Source organism: Nicotiana tabacum, chromosome 9 (genome assembly GCF_000715075.1).
Source record: "Nicotiana tabacum cultivar K326 chromosome 9, ASM71507v2, whole genome shotgun sequence".
NCBI classification, from domain to species: Eukaryota; Viridiplantae; Streptophyta; class Magnoliopsida; order Solanales; family Solanaceae; genus Nicotiana; species Nicotiana tabacum.
In genome coordinates this window covers 39,477,719-39,498,550 of record NC_134088.1, presented here as the reverse complement: position 1 = coordinate 39,498,550, position 20,832 = coordinate 39,477,719, and positions in this window count along the sequence as shown.

The window sequence follows — 20,832 nt, the reverse complement described above, 5'->3', positions numbered from 1 at the left end:
TACTTGTTCAACTATGTGTTTGTTGTTGATTGAATGACCATCAATTGACTGTGCCTATTTAGTATGTATTGCTTGAGAGAGGGTACGCATTTATGTAGTTGTTAAACAACATCACTCCTAATTTATATGAGAAATCAATATGGAGGGTTTAAAGGCGAGATTAGAGATAACGAAACCTTGGTGCGATCGTAGTGAGTGGTGAATTAGTGCCAGCTAGCGTAGTTCGAGACAATATGTATTGTAAATTGTGGTAGTTTCTTGAGAGAGAATTACGACACCCGAAGTACTCACGATCGGTAGAGAATAATTAGGCAAAATTATAGAAGACATAGCGGGAAGGACTCCGACAATTGGGGAAATCATAACTCTAGACCTCCTTAATCTTGTCTCCGACCTTTAGTAACTTTAGTTGTTAATTCACTCCTTTAATTTGTTAGTTAATTAGTTTAAATTAAGAATCTTTATATTTAAAACTTAGGAATTATTCAAATGTGTCTTCTTAGTGATAGGGAACAGTTGTAGCTAAACCTTAGTTTTTTGTGGGATTCGACTCCGGACTTTTAGACCGAATTGGGCGTAAACAAATTTTAGCGTGATCTCTACTTATCCTTTTTAGGACTAGAGTTGGGCGTGATAAAATTTTGGCGTTGTTGCCGGAGAACTAACGGTGTAAATATTGCTAGGTTTCAGGTTTGAACTTTTATTTTATTTTTTAGTATTTGATTTTTTATATTTTAGTTTTACTTGTTGATTTGAGAAACATGGCATCTTGAAATTATGAGAGTTTTGATGTTGGTAATTCTATTATTGATCTTCATTGTGCTTTCTGTAGAGGAAACCATGTGTGGAAAAATTGTCAAATTATTCCCAAAGCGAGTTAAGTGCACCAACTCAATCTTATGTGTGGAATGTATGTGATGTTTATGGTAGTCTAGTTTGTTGAAGCATTTAATACTCAGCAAGCTGATATTGTGTATAGTAGCAAAAACGAGCATGCATTAGATGCAGAAATTGATGTGCTTATGGAGGGGGTCAGAGTAGAACACCAACAATCATTCAAACTAGAATTTGAGGATGCCGATGTTGTAGAAGAGCTACTAGAGTCAGCCAAGCACACTGAAGATACATATTTAGTTGACTCTAGTGTCATTTGTGTTGAGGATGTTCACAATCCCAATGTTCATGTAATTGAGCGCATTGGTACATAATCCAAGTATTTTTCCATATTATGTTTGGATCATGATATAGAAATAGAGTCATCCGAGCCAACTGAGGAGTCAAGGAATGAGTAACAAGGTTCCCACATTCTGGAATTCTTCTTGCCAGAAAGTCAGGATTACATACCTTATGCAAAGGCTAAGAAAAGCAGAATGCTACATTATTTTCTTTAGGCAGTTAGATTTGTTCCACCGCCCTTGGAGCATAGTAGAAAACTGAAAGCAAAACTTGGGGTTCAATTCATAAGCTCAAGGTGGAGGCAAAAAGTGATTTGCGTCGTGCTACGAAGTTAAATCAAGCAGTTGTTGGGAGGCAATCCAGCCTTACTATTTTCTTTTATTTTTTATTTTTATTTTGTTTTTTATTATTATATTATTCTTGTAGTGTTGTTTTTAATTTCTCCAGGAGCATCGGAAGCAAGGCCATTGGAAGAAATCAAAAGCAAGTGAGATGGTTCGAACTAAGTGTTGGGTGCCTACACAAAAAATCAAGTTTGAGAGAAGTTTGAGTACCCCATGAGCTGCTAATGCATCGACGTTTGGCCTACCAGGGAGTTTCTTTTATCCTCTTGTATTTATGGGTGTGCATTGGGGACAATGCAGAATTTTAAGTGTGGGGGTGAAGAGACTGTTTGGGTGATTTCGTATTCCATATTAGTTGTGTTATTTTATGTGTGTTGAAAAAAATCAAAACAAATAATAATTAGGTAGAAATAATCCCCCTTGGTTTTTTTATAGCCACGGTTCTTTTCCAACAGATAACTCTTCGAACCGGGTAGTAATTTTTTTTGTAGGTAGAATTTTCATAAAATTTTTGACTTTTCCTGACGATGAACTTCCTGGACAATTTTCTTGACGGTTTAAAGTGCAAAGAAAAATACAAAAACAAATTCTTTTTCTTTTTATAACTGATAATGGAATGGGGAGAGCTTGAGTATCTATATTTTTTGATATATTGTATATTGGGGCTTAGGTCTGGAGCATTTGCACTAAGTACTTTATTCATGGTCTTGATAGTTACATGACTTGAAAATATGTGTGGCTTCCTTTTGACATCGACGCTCATCTTTTGACTCTTCTGATTAATTTTCGTGTGCTTAAATTTTATGATGACTGTGTTAGTTTCTTTAACTTGAGAGTTGGGCCCGAGACGTCCTAAGTGAGTCGTGTGTATTGTGTGAGGTGAGATTTTGGTGTATCTGTTCCATCCTTGCTAGTCTAGAACTTGCCCCGTGTGTGAGTCAAAGCGAAATGATTAAGTCTTGTAGGTTTGGGAAGTGATATAGGCTTTCTATGGTTCACCATTTAGCCTATTTGCTTACCAGTGCTAATATTATCCGTAGTCAACCCTTTAGAGCTTTTAGACCTTTTCTTTGGCAACCACATTACAAGACGAATCCCCTTTATTCCTAATCAAATATTGTTGAACCTTTACCTCCAAAAGCACTTAAGTAGCTAGAAGAGTAAAGAAAGAGATTGGGTAGCTTTTGAGTGGAACCATAAAAAGGCCGACAAGGTGCACTTTTGTATAAACGAAAAAATTGATACTAGCCAAAAATACCAAATTGAGGAGAGTGAAAAAAAATGAATAACACCTCTCATATCTTTTCCTGGGCTAGTGAGTATCTATATATTGATGTGCTTAATGAAGAAGGGGTTAAATGTGTATGGTTTCATGGCAAGACATTAAAGTGGTCATGAAAAGAATGTGCTTAGAAGTGAAGTGTAGTGTATTAAAGTATTTAGGAGGGTTACTCACTACTTTCTCAAATATATCCTACCCGTCCTTTATCCTACATTACAACATATATAGCCTACTTGATTCTAGACTTTGCAAGCTTAAATTAGTCAAGTCTTACACTACGGTCAAGCCTTTGGTACAAACTTGGGTGGCATAAGAGTTTCTTTATGAGAGTGAGCAAATTCTTTCGATTTGAGAGTCATTAAAATATACTTGAACTTATAGAGAGTGTGGACTATTTTTCTATGTGGTTTGTTTGTGAGGGAACATAATTTGCAAAGGATTGGTAGAGACCCTGATTATTGAGTTGGCACGAGGAGCGAGTCATAGTGTGGAATGTATTGGAGTCAAGTTTTGAGGCGAGGATGTTAGAAAAAGTCACATGAATATTTTAAACAATCTTGGCATGAGTTTAAAACTTGAGAAAACTATGAAGAGTGCATATGTTGGGTTTTAATCATTGATATAAACCATTGTTATTGGTGTGATGCTTGAGTATATTATGAAAAGTATTTCTTACCTATGCGCTTAATTTTAAGGTGCTCGAGTACGAGCAAGAGTTTAAGTGTGGGTAGTGTTAAAGGATGAAAAGTGCATGTTTTGAGTGTGTTTATATGATATGTTTTGTGCGCATTGCGGGAGTTCACACCGCTTTTGAAGTAAAAATATGCTCATTACGTGTTTCTTATGTGTAGAAAAAACTTATGCGGAAAAGGATCAAATAGGAGACAAATTGGTGAAAAAAGAGCTGAAAAGAAAAGTTCCGGACAACGAAGCAAGGTTCACTTCACCAGACCAACACCGGAGCAGAAGAAACTAGTTCTCCAATCCGAAATAGAAGAAGAACAATTCATCCCATACAAATCCTAGTCGTTATAAATACATCCTAAAATGTGCTTTTGAGGGGGATACACTACATTGGAGGGAGAGAAGACTTTGGGGAGGCAAGAACACGCTAGGAGCAAGGCGAAGAATTCTTCTACGAGTTTTTTACTTTCTTCTTCCTATTTCCATTATTGGTTATGAATTCTAGTATTGTAGTTTTGCATACTATTTTGAATAGCTAATTTTTTGTCTAGGGTTTTGATGGAACCTTTTGTAGGATAAAACTCTTGTTATGTTTTTATATAATTGAGCCGTTGGATTTCTCTACTTGTTCAACTACGTGTTTGTTATTGTTGATTTAATGGCCATCAATTGACTGTTCCTATTTAGTATGTATTGCTCAAGAGAGGGTACACATTTAGTTAGTTGTTGAATAACATCACTTCTAAGTTATGTGAAAATTCAATATAGAGGGTTTAAAGGCGAGATTAGAGATAATAAAACCTTGGTGCGATCGTAGTGAGCGGTGTATTAGTGCCAGTTAGCCTAGTTCAAGAGAATATATCTAATAAATTGTGGTAGTTGCTCGAAAAAGAATTACGACACCTGAAGACTCACGATCGATATAGATTTATTAGGCGAAAGTATAGAAGATGTAGGGGGAAGGATTCCGACAATTGGGGAAATCATAACTCTAGACCTCCTTAATCTTGTCTCCAACCCTTAGTAATTTTAGTTGTTAATTCACTCCTTTCATTTGCTAGTTAATTAGTTTAAATTAAGAATCTTTATATTTATAACTTAGGAATTCTTAAACATGTCTTCTTAGTGATAGTGAACAGTGTAGCTAAAACCTTAGTTCTCTGTGGGATTCGACTCCAGACTTTTAGACCGGATTATATTTGCAGCGACCACTTATCTTTTTTTAGTACTAGAATTGGCCGTGATTAGTTTACTATAGTCATTAGTCCTGCCTTTGGCATTAACGACTAGCTCCTACAGTGTAACGGGCAGTGTTTACAAAGCTCGGGAACAAACCATTGTGGATGCACTCTTAGTCAACCTCCCAATGTTAATGAGTATTATTGCGTTAGCAACCAATAATCCACATAAGTTTCAAATAAATGATTCATCTTTTCCTCCTTTTATTGATGTTGCTTCATGTTAATTTCCACATAACCTAACTATTTACCCTTAAAATAGGATAACAATTGAATTTATCTGCGGTTTTAAGGATACGTGATCTAACTTGATACAAAATGAGAAATCAGATATAAATTGAAATTAATGATAAAAAGGTAAATGCAAACCACACAGGTTGAACAATCTTGGCCTTGAAGGTTGGTCACCCTCGAGTCAAAGATGCTGCAATCAGTGCCGGAACCGAGTGATGAGATAATAATGAATAGAAATAACAGTTTATTGCTTTGGGGCACATGTTACAATGTACTTTACAAATAATCAGACCCCCTTTATATAGTAGAGGAGTCATACTTTAGGTACATTCTATATAAGGTAAAAAATTTCATGATTTGCTAATTAATCGGTTTCATTGATAAGTGTCGAGATTCCCGCCATGATATCCGACCGGTTATGGATATTTTGGCCTTCCATTATTTTGGTTCGATAATATTTTCTCAAGCTAATTCGGAGTCGTGGTACAGACTCGATAATCTTGAAGACGCATATTCTAACCTCCTGCCTTGGTTCGATGGAACCCAGGGTCGATCTTTAATCCATTATGTTTCATCCCCGATCTGTCATGGAATAGATGAGCTCGGTTTCTACCGTATACAGATAGTCCCCTCATTTTTCGAAGAGTAAATGATGAGAATTGATATGAGCCCTCGATCCTTGTCTTGATACTTTGCGCCAGAAATGAAAAAATGAGTGAAACATCTTGTCACTCACATTTAAATGGCATTAAACGTTCAATAGTTACTGGTCGGCCACTACAAGGTTTGAACCGTCGTTGGCAAACTATAAATACTTCCTCCTTCATTCATTCAAACTTTACATCCAATCTTTTCCTACTCTTGTTCTTAAAGAACCTTTGCATTTTCTAGTGTTTTCCCCAATTTCATGAGAGCTTTGTATAGGTTTCTCATTTGTCTGAACTATTCAAGCGTACCCCTTTAACTCCTTCTTCTTCATCTTCATCAAAAAATGGCGAAGACTACTTAGTCTGTTCCCAAAAAAGAAACACCGCTGCCTCGCGATCGGTTAAAGAGGAAAATGTTTCTACTGCTATCGAGGAAATGACACCGGAGACACCCTTGATGATGTTTGTTCCTACGGGGTGCCCGACTAGTGCTGCTATTAAGCTTGAGAAAACTTCATCGGTTTTGGGTCGGTGCGAGCATGCTCGAGATATATATGATCGGTCACTGGCAACTTCCTCTTCAAGGTCAAGGAGGATTGCAACTGGGTTGGTAAGAACGTGGTGGTGCCTACGCCCGAGGAGGCGATCACTACCCACGTGGAGTGTTTCCTAAGTGTTTACACTTATTCCTTCATGTTGGGCCCCTTGGACCCGGTCATCATCGCCTTTTGTAAGGGGTACGAGGTGACCCTAACCTAATTCATCTCTCCTTCTAGAGGATAGTCATTCTCCTTCGCTTCTTTGTAAACAAGATCGAGAAGTGTCCCTTCACCATCGATCACTTCATGCATCTATACAGTCCCCGACTCTATCGAGGGGGGCTAATAAAACTTTCCCATCAGGCCAGTAAGGCCCCATTCTTGAGCATCAACGAGGATCAGGACCGAGGTTGGTTGGGCCGATTCATTTGAGTGAAGACCTCAGACTTAATCCCGGCCGAGGACATGCCATTCGTTTGAGTGAATACGAGTATTTGAAGTTAGTGACAATGATTCAAATACAGTGGCCCCCAACTTAAATGGCATGTCCTCGGCCGGGATTAAGTCTACGGTATTCACTCAAACGAATCGGCCCAACCAGTCTCGGTCCTAATCCTCGTCGATGCTCGAGAATGTGGCCTTACTGGCCCAACGGGCAAGTTTTATTAACCCCCCTCGATAGAGTCGGGGACAGTATAAACACATGAGGTGATCGATGGTGAATGGACACCTCTCGATCTTGTTTACAAAGAAGTGGAGGAGAATGACTATCCTCCAGAAGGAGGGATGAATTTGGCCTAGGGTCACCTTGTACCCCTTACAAAAGGCGATGATGACCGGGTCCAAGAGGCCCAACGTGAAGGGATAAGTGTAAACACTCAGGAAACCCTCCATGTGGGTAGTGATCTCCTCATCGGGCATAGGTACCACCACATGCTTACCAACCCAGTTACAATCCTCCTTGACCTTGGAGAGGAAGTTGTCGGTGACCGAGCATATATATCTCAAGACTGGATCGCACCGACCCGGGACCGATGAAGTTTTCTCGACCTTAAAAGAAGCACTGGTCAGGCACCCCGCAGGAACGAACATCTTCAAGGGGGGATCCGGTGTCGTTTCTTCGGTAGCAACAAAAATATTTTCCTCTTCAACCGGTCTTGAGGTAGAGGTTGTTTCTTTTTGGGAAACAGACTTAGAAGTCTTTGCCATTTTATGATGAGGATGAATAAGAAGGAGTTATAGGGGTACGCTTGAATAGTTCAGACAAAGGAAAAACCTCTACAAAGATTTTAAGAAATTGGGGAAAACACTAAAAAATGCAATTGTTCTTTAAGAACAGGAGTAGGAAAAGATTGGATGTAAAGTTTGAATGAATGAAGAAGGAAGTATTTATAGTTTGCAAATGATGGTTCAAACCCTGTAGTGGACGACCAGTAACTGACGAACATTTAATGCCATTTAGATGTGACTGACGAGACGTTTCGCTCATTTTGTCATTTCTGGCGCAAAGTATCGAGACAAGGATCGAGGGCTCATATCGTTTCTCGTCATTTACTCTCCGAAAAATGAGGGGTCTATCTGTATACGGTAGAAACCGATCTCATCTATTGCATGACAGATCAGGGATGAAACATAATGGATTGAAGATCGACCCTGGATTTCATCGAACCTAGGCACGAGGTTAGAACATGCGTCTTCAAGATTATCGAGTCAGTAACACCGGAACTAACCACGACTCCGAATTAGCTCGAGAAAACATTATTGAACCAAAATAACGGAACGCCGAAATATCCGTAACCGGTCGGATATCACGGCGGAAATCTCGGCACGTATCAATGAAATCGATTAATTAGCAAATCATGAGAATTTTTACCTTATATAGAATTGTACCTAAAATAGGACTCCTCTACTTTATAAAGGGGGTCTGATTATTTGTAAAGTACATTGCAACATGCACCCCAAAGCAATAAACTGTTATTTCTAGACATTATTATCTCATCACTCGGTTCCGGCACTGATTGCAGCATCTTTGACTCGATGGTGACCAACCTTCAAGGCTAAGATTGTTCAACTTGTGTGGTTTACATTTACTTTTTATCATTAATTTTAATTTGAATCTGATTTCTCATTTTGTATCAAGTTTGATCACGTATCCTTAAAACCATGTATAAATTCAATTGTTATCCGTTTTTGAGGGTAAGCACTAACAATGACCAAACTTTCTCCTCTCCTAAGTTTGAGAATTTCCGCAATATTTTTGATTTGAGCTTACCTTCAAAACTTCCTAAGGTTTACAACTCTCACATTATCAAACTGCCACATTTACTCGTTTTCCAACTCTCATATTATATTTTATATTATGTATAATACATTGTGTTTCTGAAAGATGCTCTTATATATAGAAAGTGGACTTTTTGTTTTACACAATGGAGAAATGAGGGTTTATTTTTCCGAAAATTTGAAAACTATGTACTACTTGTATACGGGTAAAACTCTCGTATCAGGGATCGGGCAAACACCTGCCCTTGGGGATATCAGGGTCATGTCCTTGAGGACCGTATTAGTGGTTAAGACTTCAGAGAGAATCACCGAGCAGCTGCACACAACTAACAAAGAGCCGTGATATCCGTACCCTACCGGATATCATGACGCGAATCTCGGCTCGTATCAGTGATCGGCGTAACGGAAGATTTTTACCTTTTTAGAATTGTACTTAGGGTAAAACTCCCCTACTATATAAAGGAGAAAGATGATTATTCATGGACACATTACAGCATGCATATTAAGACAATATACTCTTATCTTCTCTGTTATTCAAATTTCTTACTTTTGTTCATCAGTTCATTAAGCTGTTACTCAGACCGGGATCACTCCCCTTAATTGGTTTGACAATTTATTACATACTTTATCGGTTTAATCTAACGTTATTTATCATTTGTATTGAATTAATTCGCATATCCTTAAAATTTCATATAAATTCAATTGTTATTCATTTTTTAGGGTAAACAGATTGGCGCCCACCGTGGGGCTAAGGATAATAGTGGAAATTTGATATAAATTTCTATAACACAGTCTATTTTACACTTGTTCTTTGATATTTTAATTTCAGGTAAAATTAAAAATGTCAAACTCCCAATCTGCCCATTTGAACATTGATGTTGAGTCTGGCCACCATGGCGAGAATAACAACGTGGTGCCCAGTAACGAGGTGCCCGTTATTGACCCTAACAGAGTCCTAGTTGCGGATCTGATCGGTGCTAACTCACACGTGGCTATCGAAGAAAACTTGCCTACTGGCCCCAAAAATAGCATTCGCGGGGGAGCCCAGTCTACAAACGACAACGAAGGTGATGGGATCAACTTGCGGGTGATCATCAAAATGTTACAGGCTCAACATGCGGCAATAACCCAGTTGCAGAACCAAAGTCGCGCCCCCAGCAGAGTTGAGCCCGAACCATCCCAGGAAAATGCTTGCAGAAATGAACCGACCACATAAAGAATGGGTGAAGTAGAACCCTGGACAAACTCCGAGATAATAAAGATGCCTGAGCAACTGACAAAACGGGTGGAATCGGGAGAAATGAAAATCGAAGACAACGGCAAAAAAGTAGAAACCTATAACTCCAAGGTCGATCAAATCCCAGGAGCACCATCGATACTAAAAGGCCTGGATTTCAAGAAATTTGTCCAAAATCCTTTCCCTCCGAGCACAGCTCCAAAGCCGATCCCAAAGAAGTTATGTATGCCCAAAATTACGATGTATAATGGAACAACTGATCTAAATAAACATGTGACCTCCTACTCGTGCGCCATCAAGGGGAACGACTTGGAAGATGAAGAAATCGAATCCGTTCTGCTGAAAAAGTTCGGAGAGACCTTGTCAAAAGGAGCTATGATATGGTATCACAACTTACCCCCTAATTCTATTGACTCATTTGCTATGCTTGTAGATACCTTTGTAAAAGCGCACACCGGGGCCATCAAGGCCGAAACCAGGAAGTCAGACCTTTTCAAAGTAAAACAAAAGAGACAATGAGATGCTCAGGGAATTCGTGTCAAGGTTTCAAATGGAACGGATGGATCTGCCTCCAGTCGCGGATGATTGGGTCGTTCAGGCATTCACCCAAGGACTCAATCCCAAAAGCTTATTGGCTTTGCAGCAGTTGAAACAAAATTTGATAGCATACCCGGCGGTAACTTGGGCCGACGTCCATAATAGGTAACAATCAAAAGTTAGGGTCAAAGACGATCAGCTTGGGGCCCCTTCCGGATCCGTTTATCCCATCATAACTAGTGACGGACCTAAAAGAGCCGTCGATCATGAACCAAGATCGAACAGAGATTAGTATCAGCCATACAATGGAGATCGAAGGGGTAAAAGGTTCAGACGCAACCCTGCGAGGAGTGAAAGAAGGAGCGATCGAGGTCAAAATAGCCAGGGACTTATCAGCAAAAACGGTTTTGACAGACCCATCGGGTCTAAGAAGGCACCGAGGTTATTGGAGGAAAACTTTAGCGTAGATGCTGCCGGCATTGTATCAGCCATCGAATGCATCAAAGATACTAAGAGGTCTCGACCATTGCAATCCTATCCTGCCCAAAGGGACCCCAACCTAATGTGTAAGTATCATGGCATTCACAGCCACAGAACCGAAGACTGCCGACAACTGAGAGAAGAAGTAGCCCGGTTATTCAATAACGGACACCTCCGAGAATTTCTGAGTGATCGAGCCAAAAATCACTTTAGGAATAGGGACTCCAACAAAGTTCTATGTGAAACGAAGTTCTATGTGATCGAAGGAGATTGAGATACAGTGCTCTATTTGGAAGGCTATGGATTTACAACATGAGGGCAGTACCCTCAACATTATACCAGGCAATAAATTCTTATCACCGGGAGGAATCAAGATAGTGTATGGAGAACAAAGACCCACAAAATAAATGTTCGCGGTCGATGAGGTGATCCCGATATCAAAGGACCCGATATCGGTTACGAGGAAAGAAACAAAATAGCAATCACTGACACCGACACCGACCGAACCAGAGAAGCATGAGACAAGCGAGGAGATGATTACGGAGTCCCTAGGTCGTTCATAGCCCCAAGCGATTCTGATGCCACCAAGTCAATAGTTGAGGAGCTGGAGCAAGTCATATTGATCAAGCACTTGCCCGATCGTAAGGTGTACCAGGCCACAAGGCTAATTCCCAAGCTCAGGAAGAAACTCATTGAATTCCTTATATCTAACATAGATTGTTTCACTTGGTCCCACCTTGATATGACAGGGATCCCGCCAGAAATAACCACTCATAAGCGGAGCTTGGACCCGAAGTTCAACCCGGTTAAATAGAAGATGAGGCCTCAGTCTAAAGTCAAGCACGCCTTCATCAAAGACGAGGTATCCAAACTCCTTAAAATAGCTTCCATTCAGGAAGTTAAGTACCCGGCTTGGTTAGCAAACATAGTAGTAGTTCCTAAAAAGGAGATAAGTCAAGAATGTGTGTAGACTACAAAGACTTGAACAAGGCATGCCCTAAAGACTCTTTTCCTTTGCCTAACATCGATCGCATGATCGATGCGACAGCCAATCACAAGATACTCAGCTTTCTCATTGCCTATTCCAGGTAAAACTAGATCCGGATGGACCCGAGCTACCAAGAAAAGACTTCCTTCATCACTAAATACGGCACCTATTGCTATAACGTAATGCTATTCAGACTAAAGAATGCCAATGCCATTTAGCAACGCCTTGTTAACCGGATGTTCGAAGAACAAATAGGAAAATCAATGGAGGTTTATATTGATGACATGTTATTTAAGTGCTTGCGAGCAGAGGACCATTTGAAACATTTGCAGGAAACATTCAACTTACTGAAGAAGTACAATATGAAGCTGATCCCGGAGAAATGCTCATTCGGGGTCGGGTCCGGGAAGTTCCTTGGATTCACGGTGTCCAATCGGGGAATCGAGATCAATCCCGACAAAATCAAAGCTATAGAAGACATCACTGTAGTGGACAATGTCAAGGTCGTTCAAAGGTTAACCGGACGTATAGCCTCCCTAGGTCGGTTCATATCAAGGTCCTCCGATAAGTGCCATCAATTCTTCTCATTGTTGAAAAAGAAGAATAACTTTTTGTGGACCTCGGAGTGCGAACGAGCTTTGGAAGAACTCAAACGGTACCTTTCGATTCCACCTTTGCTTCATACTCCGAAGGCAGATGAGCTGTTGTACCTGTACTTAGCAGTATCCAAGATAATAGTAAGTGGAGTCTTAGTCCGGGAGGAGGAAGGTACGCAGTTTCCTATATATTATTTTAGCAGGACTCTGGGCGAGGACGAAATAAGGTATCCTCACCTGGAGAAATTGGTGCTCATTTTGCTAAGCGCCTCCAGGAAGTTAAAGCCATATTTTCAATGCCATCCCATATGTGTTGTAACTAATTACCTTTGAGGAACATAATGCACAAACCCGAGCTCTCGGGATGGTTGGACAAATGGGCCGTGGAAATTAGCGGGTACGATATTGAATATTGACCCTGAACCGCCATTAAATCTCAAATTTTGGCAGACTTCATGCCGACCATAATACCCGAAGTCTAAAAGGAATTGTTGTTAACCTCGGGGACCTCCTGGGGGATCTGGACCCTCTTTATCGATGGTTCCTCGAATGAAAAGGGGTCCGGACTCGACATCGTGTTGAAGTTGCCCACGAGTAACGTAGTTAGGCAATATATTAGAACAGTGAAATTGACTAACAATGAGGCCGAGTTTGAGGCCATTATTGTAGGGTCTCGAATTAGCTAAGAGACAGGGGGCCAAAGTGATCGAAGCTAAATGCGATTCCTTCCTTGTGGTAAATAAAGTCAGTGGGACATTCCAAGTGAAAGAGGAATGAATGCGAAGATACTTGGATAAAATATAGGTAACGCTACATCGATTCAAGGAATGGACTCTACAACACGTACCCGAGATCAAAATAGCGAAGCCGATACTCTGGTAAACTTGGGGTAATCGGTTGATGATGATGAATTCAGCTCGGGAACGGTCGTACAACTCATTTAATCGGTAGTGGAAGAAGGCCATGCCGAGATAACCTGGGACTAGAGAAATCGAGAACTTTGTGCACGAAGGCAGCCAGGTTTAGCATGTCCGAAGATAATACTCTATTCAGAAGAACGTTTGATGGCCCACTGGCCATATGCTTGGGGCCAGGAGACACCGAATATGTTTTAAGGGATGTTCACGAAGGCACTTACGGAAACCATTTGGGGGCAGAATCGTTGGTTTGTAAGATAATCGGAGCTGGCTATTACTGGATCGACATGGAGAAAGATATGAAGGACTTTGTGCAAAAATGTGACGGCCGTCAGAGGCACGCACCAATAATCCATCAGCACAGGGAGTTACTACACTCGGTCCTATCGCCCTGGCCGTTCATGAAGTGGGGAATGGACATCGTTGGTCCCCTACCATAGGCACCCGGTAAGGCTCTTATTAAACTATTTATGACTGACAATTTCTCTAAATGGGTTGAAGCTCAAGCGTTCGATAAGGTCCGGGAAAAAGAAGTCATCAACTTCATTTGGGACCCCATCATATGCCAATTCGGTATACCGACCGAGATATTATGTGATAACGAGAAGCATTTCATCGGTAGCAAAGTAAGCAAATTTTCGAGGACCATAAGATCAAGAAGATCTTGTCAAGACCCTGTCACCCTAGTGGGAACGGGCAGGCAGAGTCGACGAACAAAACAATCCTTCAAAACCTTAAGAAAAGGGTGGCTGATGCCAAAGGGAAATGGAAGGAAATCCTGCCCGAAGCCTTGTGGGCATATCACACAACCTCAAAATCCAGTACTGGGGCCACCCCATTTTTGTCCGTCTACGATGCCGAAGCACTAATACTGGTCAAGGTGGGAGAACCGAGATTCAAGTTCCGGTATGCTACCGAAGAATCTAATAGTGAGGCCATGAGCACGAGACTAGAACTACATGATGAGAGATGCGAGGCCACTCTAGTCCGGCTGGCCACCCAAAAATAGAGGATAGAAAGATATTACAATCGAAGAGCCAACCTCTGACATTTCATCATCGGGGACCTGGTATTGAGAAGAGTAATACAGAACACCTAGAACCCGAATGAAGGGAAGGTAGGACCAAACTGGGAAGGTCTGTATCGAGTCATCGAGATTACCAGTAAAGGCTCGTACAAACTTGAAGCGGGAAATGACACACAGCTACCAAACAACTAGAACGCGACCCATTTATAATGATACTACTGATAAGGTACGCCATCATTCGTTTTCTTTTATTTTGGCTAAGACTTGCAGGCAACAACCAAAGGAGAATGTAGCTGATTAGGCCTGAAAGCACACGTTGCACTCTTATAGTTTTGTCCCAAATGGGTTTTTCGGCAAGGTTTTTAACGAGGAAACAATAAATTGTGATAACTTAGAGTCGAAGACCGGTTTTAAATCAGAGTCAATAGTCGCATCAATAGTATCTGAGTCCACTCGAAGATCAACCTCGAATACCGGGGGCCATCACCATCGGGTCACGATTTATAGCAAGGAAGGAAACTCTATGCTCGAACAGTCTAGGCACGGTGGTTAGGATTCATTGTAAGTACCAAACGGTCAAATGAACCGTGTCCGAGTAGGTCACATCGGCCGCAATACGAGCTTTTACACAATCTTGTACGTTATGCACAGAAATGAAAGAAATTTTCTACTTTGTTAATAAATATTTTTTGCTTCATAAAAGTATCAAGCCTAAGGGCTACTCCTACCCGAGAACTATCGAGTGCAAGGGCCACCGCTATCCCAGCCTAATAGGGTACACCCACTAGGGAACTGCAGTTCTGGATAAGTTTAAATGGCTCCGGTTATCAAAATTTGGAGGCACAAAACCTATTAGGAAATGCCCAAACCTAAAAGGCTATGACTACCCTAAAACCAATTCGGAGATGTCCAAAGCCCGTAATCAAAACATAAGGCCTTCAACACAATTCCAAACCTGTTCAAAGGTTACCTCAGCAAAATTATAGTCTAATAACATTTAAACAAGCATCTTGGGGAAAGCTTCTGGTCACTCCTAGCCCCTATAAGTTTCAAGCAAAACTTGCATCGAGGACAAGTCTTGTTCGGAAGTCCGAAAAACAACTTATTATGGCGTTTTATTCCGTGCTAAGGCATTTGAAATCTTTGCAATTGTAAAAAGGATGCTAAAAGTAGTAGACTTGAAAATTATCAAAAGGGAAAAAAATTTATATATACATTCCAGACTGTCTTTACAAAGGCCAATGAAACCGGCCTCAACAAAATAAATGTACAAGAAGCAAAAACAAAGACAAAAATTCATATGAAACCTACGCCTGATCTTCACTAGAACCCTCCTCATCACTAGAGCCATCGGGGCCTTCTTCATCTTCGGGTTCATCGGAGCCCTCAAAGCCTTCTTCATCCTTATGTTCAGCCAGCTTCTTGGCCTCCATCTCGAGCCTTTTTTCCTCCTCGATCTTGACTGACAGGTCGAAGCCTCGGGCATGGATCTCTTCGACTGTCTCTGTTACACCCTATATTTTCGTATGTAAAAATGCGTCGTAAGCAAACTAATGTAGGACAAAAAAATGAGATAATATTTAAAAGTATATAAAGTAAGTTAATCATGTTACCTCTGAGGTTACAAATATTGAAGATCATGAACAACAAGTACAAAGAGGGTTGGACAGTTCAGAAGCTAAAGCAATTAAATAAAACAATGTTTCATCGAAAGTCGACAAGTTGGGAATGTTATAACATGTACCTTTGGGGTGAGACTAGGGTGATTAACATGATAAAGAGATTATGTTATGATTTATATTAGTCGTATTACATCCGTGTGTTATGTTTTTAAGTCAAGCGAGTTGTGGAACAAAAGTCGATGAAAGTCATCACAAGTTACATTCATAAGTTTTACTGAAACTTTGGGTCAAATGTAACTGCAATTTTCTCCCAATATACTTAGAGTTATGGTGTGTTCCACCCATCAAATTAAAGATCTATGAGTCTATTTTCCAACGCATTAAACCATTTGTCAATATGACATAGGAATAGAGAGGTATGTGCATTTTTGCGATACTGCGCAAGCTGCTAGGTGACAAGTAGGTGTGTCACCTACTTGCTTAAGTGAAAGCCCAAAAATGGGCCATTTCGGGTCGTCCAAAGAGGCCTTTTAAGGGCCTATTTTCTTCATATATTAGACTTAAAATAGAGCATAATAACCAGACATAAGCTCTGCAAAGAATCCTCCCAAAAATTTCCCACAAACCCTAATTGATTTTCTCTCCCTTTCAAGTTCCAATTGGAGGTAAAAGTTAGAGTTTGAAGAACCAAGATAGGAGCTGAGTTATCCAACAAATAAGGTGAGTTTACTGCTCTATTTCATCCATTTTTTCTTCTGTAAATTCATGGTAAGTCGTTCTATACTTGTAAGAACTCACGGGATGGTGATCGGAAGCCGTGAGTTCGAGTTATTCACTTGTAGCGGACTGTTTTGTGGACTGTTTTGTGTTGCTGTTGGGCTGCGTGTTTTACTACTATTTTGTGGAGTTTTGGAGGAGGAAGGGGGTTTATAAACACCATATAAATGTAGGGTGGTTGGCTGGTCGTTCGTCATAACATTTTCGGGTCGTTTGACACTACTACGGTGGTCGTTTTGTGTACGAAGAGATTGGGGTGTGTTGGGCTGTTTTGTAGTATTTGATGGTGTATATAGGGCTGGAAAATGATGTATATATGTTGTTATTGTTCTGTCCTTGTATTGTTGGTGTTATCTTGAAGTTGGAGGAAGGGCATATTATAGGGGAGATGCTGCCCGTTTTAATACAAAATAGGTTTGTCGTTCGTTGTGCGATAGTTGTACCTTTCGTAACTTAACGATAGTATTATTATCATTCTTGTAGATTAAGGTGCGAAGAGGTGAGTTCAACTTGGTGATTGAAAAGATTGTGATAAGGTATGTTAAGGCTAAGCCTTCCTTCATTTTGGCATGATCTCGTAGCTACATGTGTTAGTAATGAGACAAAAAGAGAAGTTCATATTCATGAATTTATTCACACTATTCTAGTCTCATAAGTTACAATATTATTCCTTATCGAGACTCTATATTCAATTTTAGTATTGTCTTCTTTCAGTCAAGAGAGCAGCAAGCCTATATATACAGTATTACAGTATTTTCATTACCATCGAGCTATAATCGATGGGCAGGCCCCTATTGGGCAACCTCTGATCAGATGGAAAGTTATATACCGAGCCTACTGTGGCCGAGCGCCTATGAGCAAGCCCAGCATGGTCGAGATACATAGCCTAGTATGGCCGAGCGCCTATAAGCGAGCCTACTATGGCAGAGCAGTTATATATACCGAGCCTTATAAGGCCGTACAATTATTTTACTTACTATATTGAAGGAGTTGAGTCAGTATCAGCAGGTAAGTATATCTCCAGATCATCTTTGACTCCCAGTTAATTTCAGTTATCATATTATCAGTTCAGTTTCAGATTTCAGTTATTTTATTGCCTTACATACTCGGTACATTATTTCGTACTGACGTCCCTTTTTGGGGGCGCTGCATTTCATGCGTGCAGGTTCAGACAGACAGACGGGTAGACCTCCTCAGTAGGTGTTTTCCGAGTTCCGCCTGATCGGTAAGCTCCACGTCTTTTGGAGTTGCCAGGACTAGAGTTTTGTGTACATCTTATGTATATCTGTATATATGTTATGGGTAGGTCGGGGCCCTGTTCCGATCACAGTACATCTATCAGTAGAGGCTTGTAGGCATATCCTGTTGGTTAGTGCAGTATGTTGGGTTTGTATAAATTGGTGGTTTGTCAGCTGTAGTAGCTATGACGGCCTTGTCGGCCTAGCTTTATATTGATATTTAGTTAGTGCTAGTTTCCATTCAGTTTTATATTTTGCTTCGCAAATTGTCTTGCAAGGTGGCCCCATGGCCAAAGTATGACATTATGTGTTCAGAGTCCCTTAGTCGCAATTTGGTACGCCAGGTTAGGTGAGGCACGGGGTGCTTGTCTCGCTCCTAGGTTCGGGGCGTGACAGTCTCCCTCCGATATAGATGCCTCACATACTCGGTGGTAGTTTTCAGGCGAGCCTCGACTGCTTCGACATCATCCCTATACTAGGCCACCATCTCTTCAGCATCGGCCATGGTTGCTTCTGACTTGGACCTCATTATTTTGAGCTCCTTGCCAAGGGCATCCCGTTCAACAATGGTCGTGCCCAGTCGAGCTTGAAGGTCCTTATTTTATCGAGCTCGTGCATCGGCCTTCTCTTTTACCACTCGGAGTTGAACTTCTACAGATGCCAGTTATTCCTGGGCAGTCTCCTTCTTTGAAGCTAGCCGGTCCATTTTGCCCTTCCAAACATCGGCCATGGCTTGGACCTCATTCATTTCAGCTCGGAGTTGGTCGATACTGTCAATCCTGAAGATCGGGAAGCTGCCCTCTGATCCTAAAGAATCGAGAACTCTGTGCACGAAGGCAGCCAGGTTTAGCCTGTCCAAAGATAATACTTTGTTCAGAAGAACGTTTGATGGCCCACTGGTCATATGCTTGGGGCCGGGAGACACCGAATATGTTTTAAGGGAAGTTCATGAAGGCACTTGCGGAAACCATTCGGGGGCATAATCATTGGTTTGTAAGATACTCGGAGCCGACTATTGCTGGATCGACATGGAGAAAGATACGAAGGACTTCATGCAAAAATGCGACGTCCGTCAGAGGCACGCACCAATAATCCATCAGCCCAAGAAGTTACTACACTCGGTCCTATCGCCCTGGCCGTTCATGTAGTGGGGAATGGATATCATCGGTCCCCTATCATGGGCACCCGGTAAGGCTCATATTATACTATCTATGACTGACTATTTCTCTAAATAGGTTGAAGCTCAAGCGTTCGATAAGGTCCGGGAAAAAGAAGTCATCGACTTCATTTGGGACCACATCATATGCTGATTCGGTATACCGACCGAGATATTATGTGATAACGGGAAGCATTTCATCGGCAGCAAAGTAAGCAAAATTTCGAGGACCATAAGATCAAGAAGATCTTGTCAAGACCTATCACCCTAGTGGGAACGGGTAGGCGGAGTCGACGAACAAAACAATCCTTCAAAACCTTAAGAAAAGGGTGGCTGATGCCAAAGGGAAATGGAAGGAAATCCTGCCCGAAGTCTTGTGGGCATATCGCACAACCTCAAAATCCAGTACTAGGGCCACCCCGTTTTTGTCCGTCTACGGTGCTAAAGCACTAATACTGGTTGAGGTGGGAGAACCGAGATTAAGGTTCCGGTATGCAACCGAAGAATCTAACGGCGAGGCCATGAGCACGAGACTAGAACTACATGATGAGAGATGCAAGGCCACTCTAGTCCGGTTGGCCGCCCAAAAATAGTGGATAGAAAGATATTACAACCGAAGAGCCAACCTCCAACATTTCATCATCGGGGACCTGGTATTGAGAAGAGTAATACAGAACACCCGGAACCTGAATGAAGGGAAGGTAGGACCGAACTGGGAAGGTCCGTATCGAGTCATCGAGATTACCGATAAAGGCTCGTACAAACTCGAAGCGGGAAACGACACACAGCTACCAAACAACTAGAACGTGACCCACTTAAAATGATACTACTAATAAGGTACGCCATCATTCATTTTATTTTATTTTGGCTAAGACTTGCAGGCAACAGCTAAAGGAGAATGTAGCTGATTAGGCCTGAAAGCACACGTTGCACTCTTTTTTCCTTGAACCGGTTTTGTCCCGAATGGGTTTCTCGGCAAGGTTTTTAATGAGGAAACGGTAAATTGTGATAACTTAGAGTCGAAGACCGGTTTTAAATCAGAGTCAATAGTCGCATCAATAGTATCTGAGTCCACTCGAAGACCGACCTCGAATACCGGGGGCCATCACCCTCGGGTCATGATTTATAGCAAGGAAGGAAACTCTATGCTCGAATAGTCTAGGCACGGTGGTTAGGATTCATTGTAAGTACCAAACTGTCAAATGAACCGTGTCCGAGTAGGTCACATCGGCCGCAATACGAGCTTTTATACAATCTTGTACGTTACGCACAGAAATGAAAGAAAGTTTCTACTTTGTTAACAAATATTTTTTGCTTCATAAAAGTATCGAGCCTAAGGGCTACTGCTACCCGAGAACTATCGAGTGCAAGGGACACCCCTATCCCAGCCTAATAGGGTACACCCACTAGGGAACTGCAGTTCTGGATAAGTTCAAACAGCTCCGGTTATCAAAATTTGGAGGCACAAAACCTATTAGGAAATGCCCAAACCTAAAAGGCTACGACCACCCTAAAACCAGTTCGGAGATGTCCAAAGCCGTAATCAAAACATAAGGCCTTCAACAAAATTCCAAACCTGTTCAAAGGTTACCGCAACAAAATTATAGTTTAAAAACATTTAAACAAGCATCTTGGGGAAAGCTTCCGGTCACTCCGAGCCCCTATAATTTCAAGCAAAACTTGCATCGAGGACAAGTCTTGTTCGGAAGTCCGAAAAACAACTTATTAGGACGTTTTATTTTGAGCTAAGTCATTTTAAATCTTTGCAATTGTAAAAAGGATGCTAAAGGTAGTAGACTTGAAAATTGCCAAAAGGGAGAAAACATTATATAT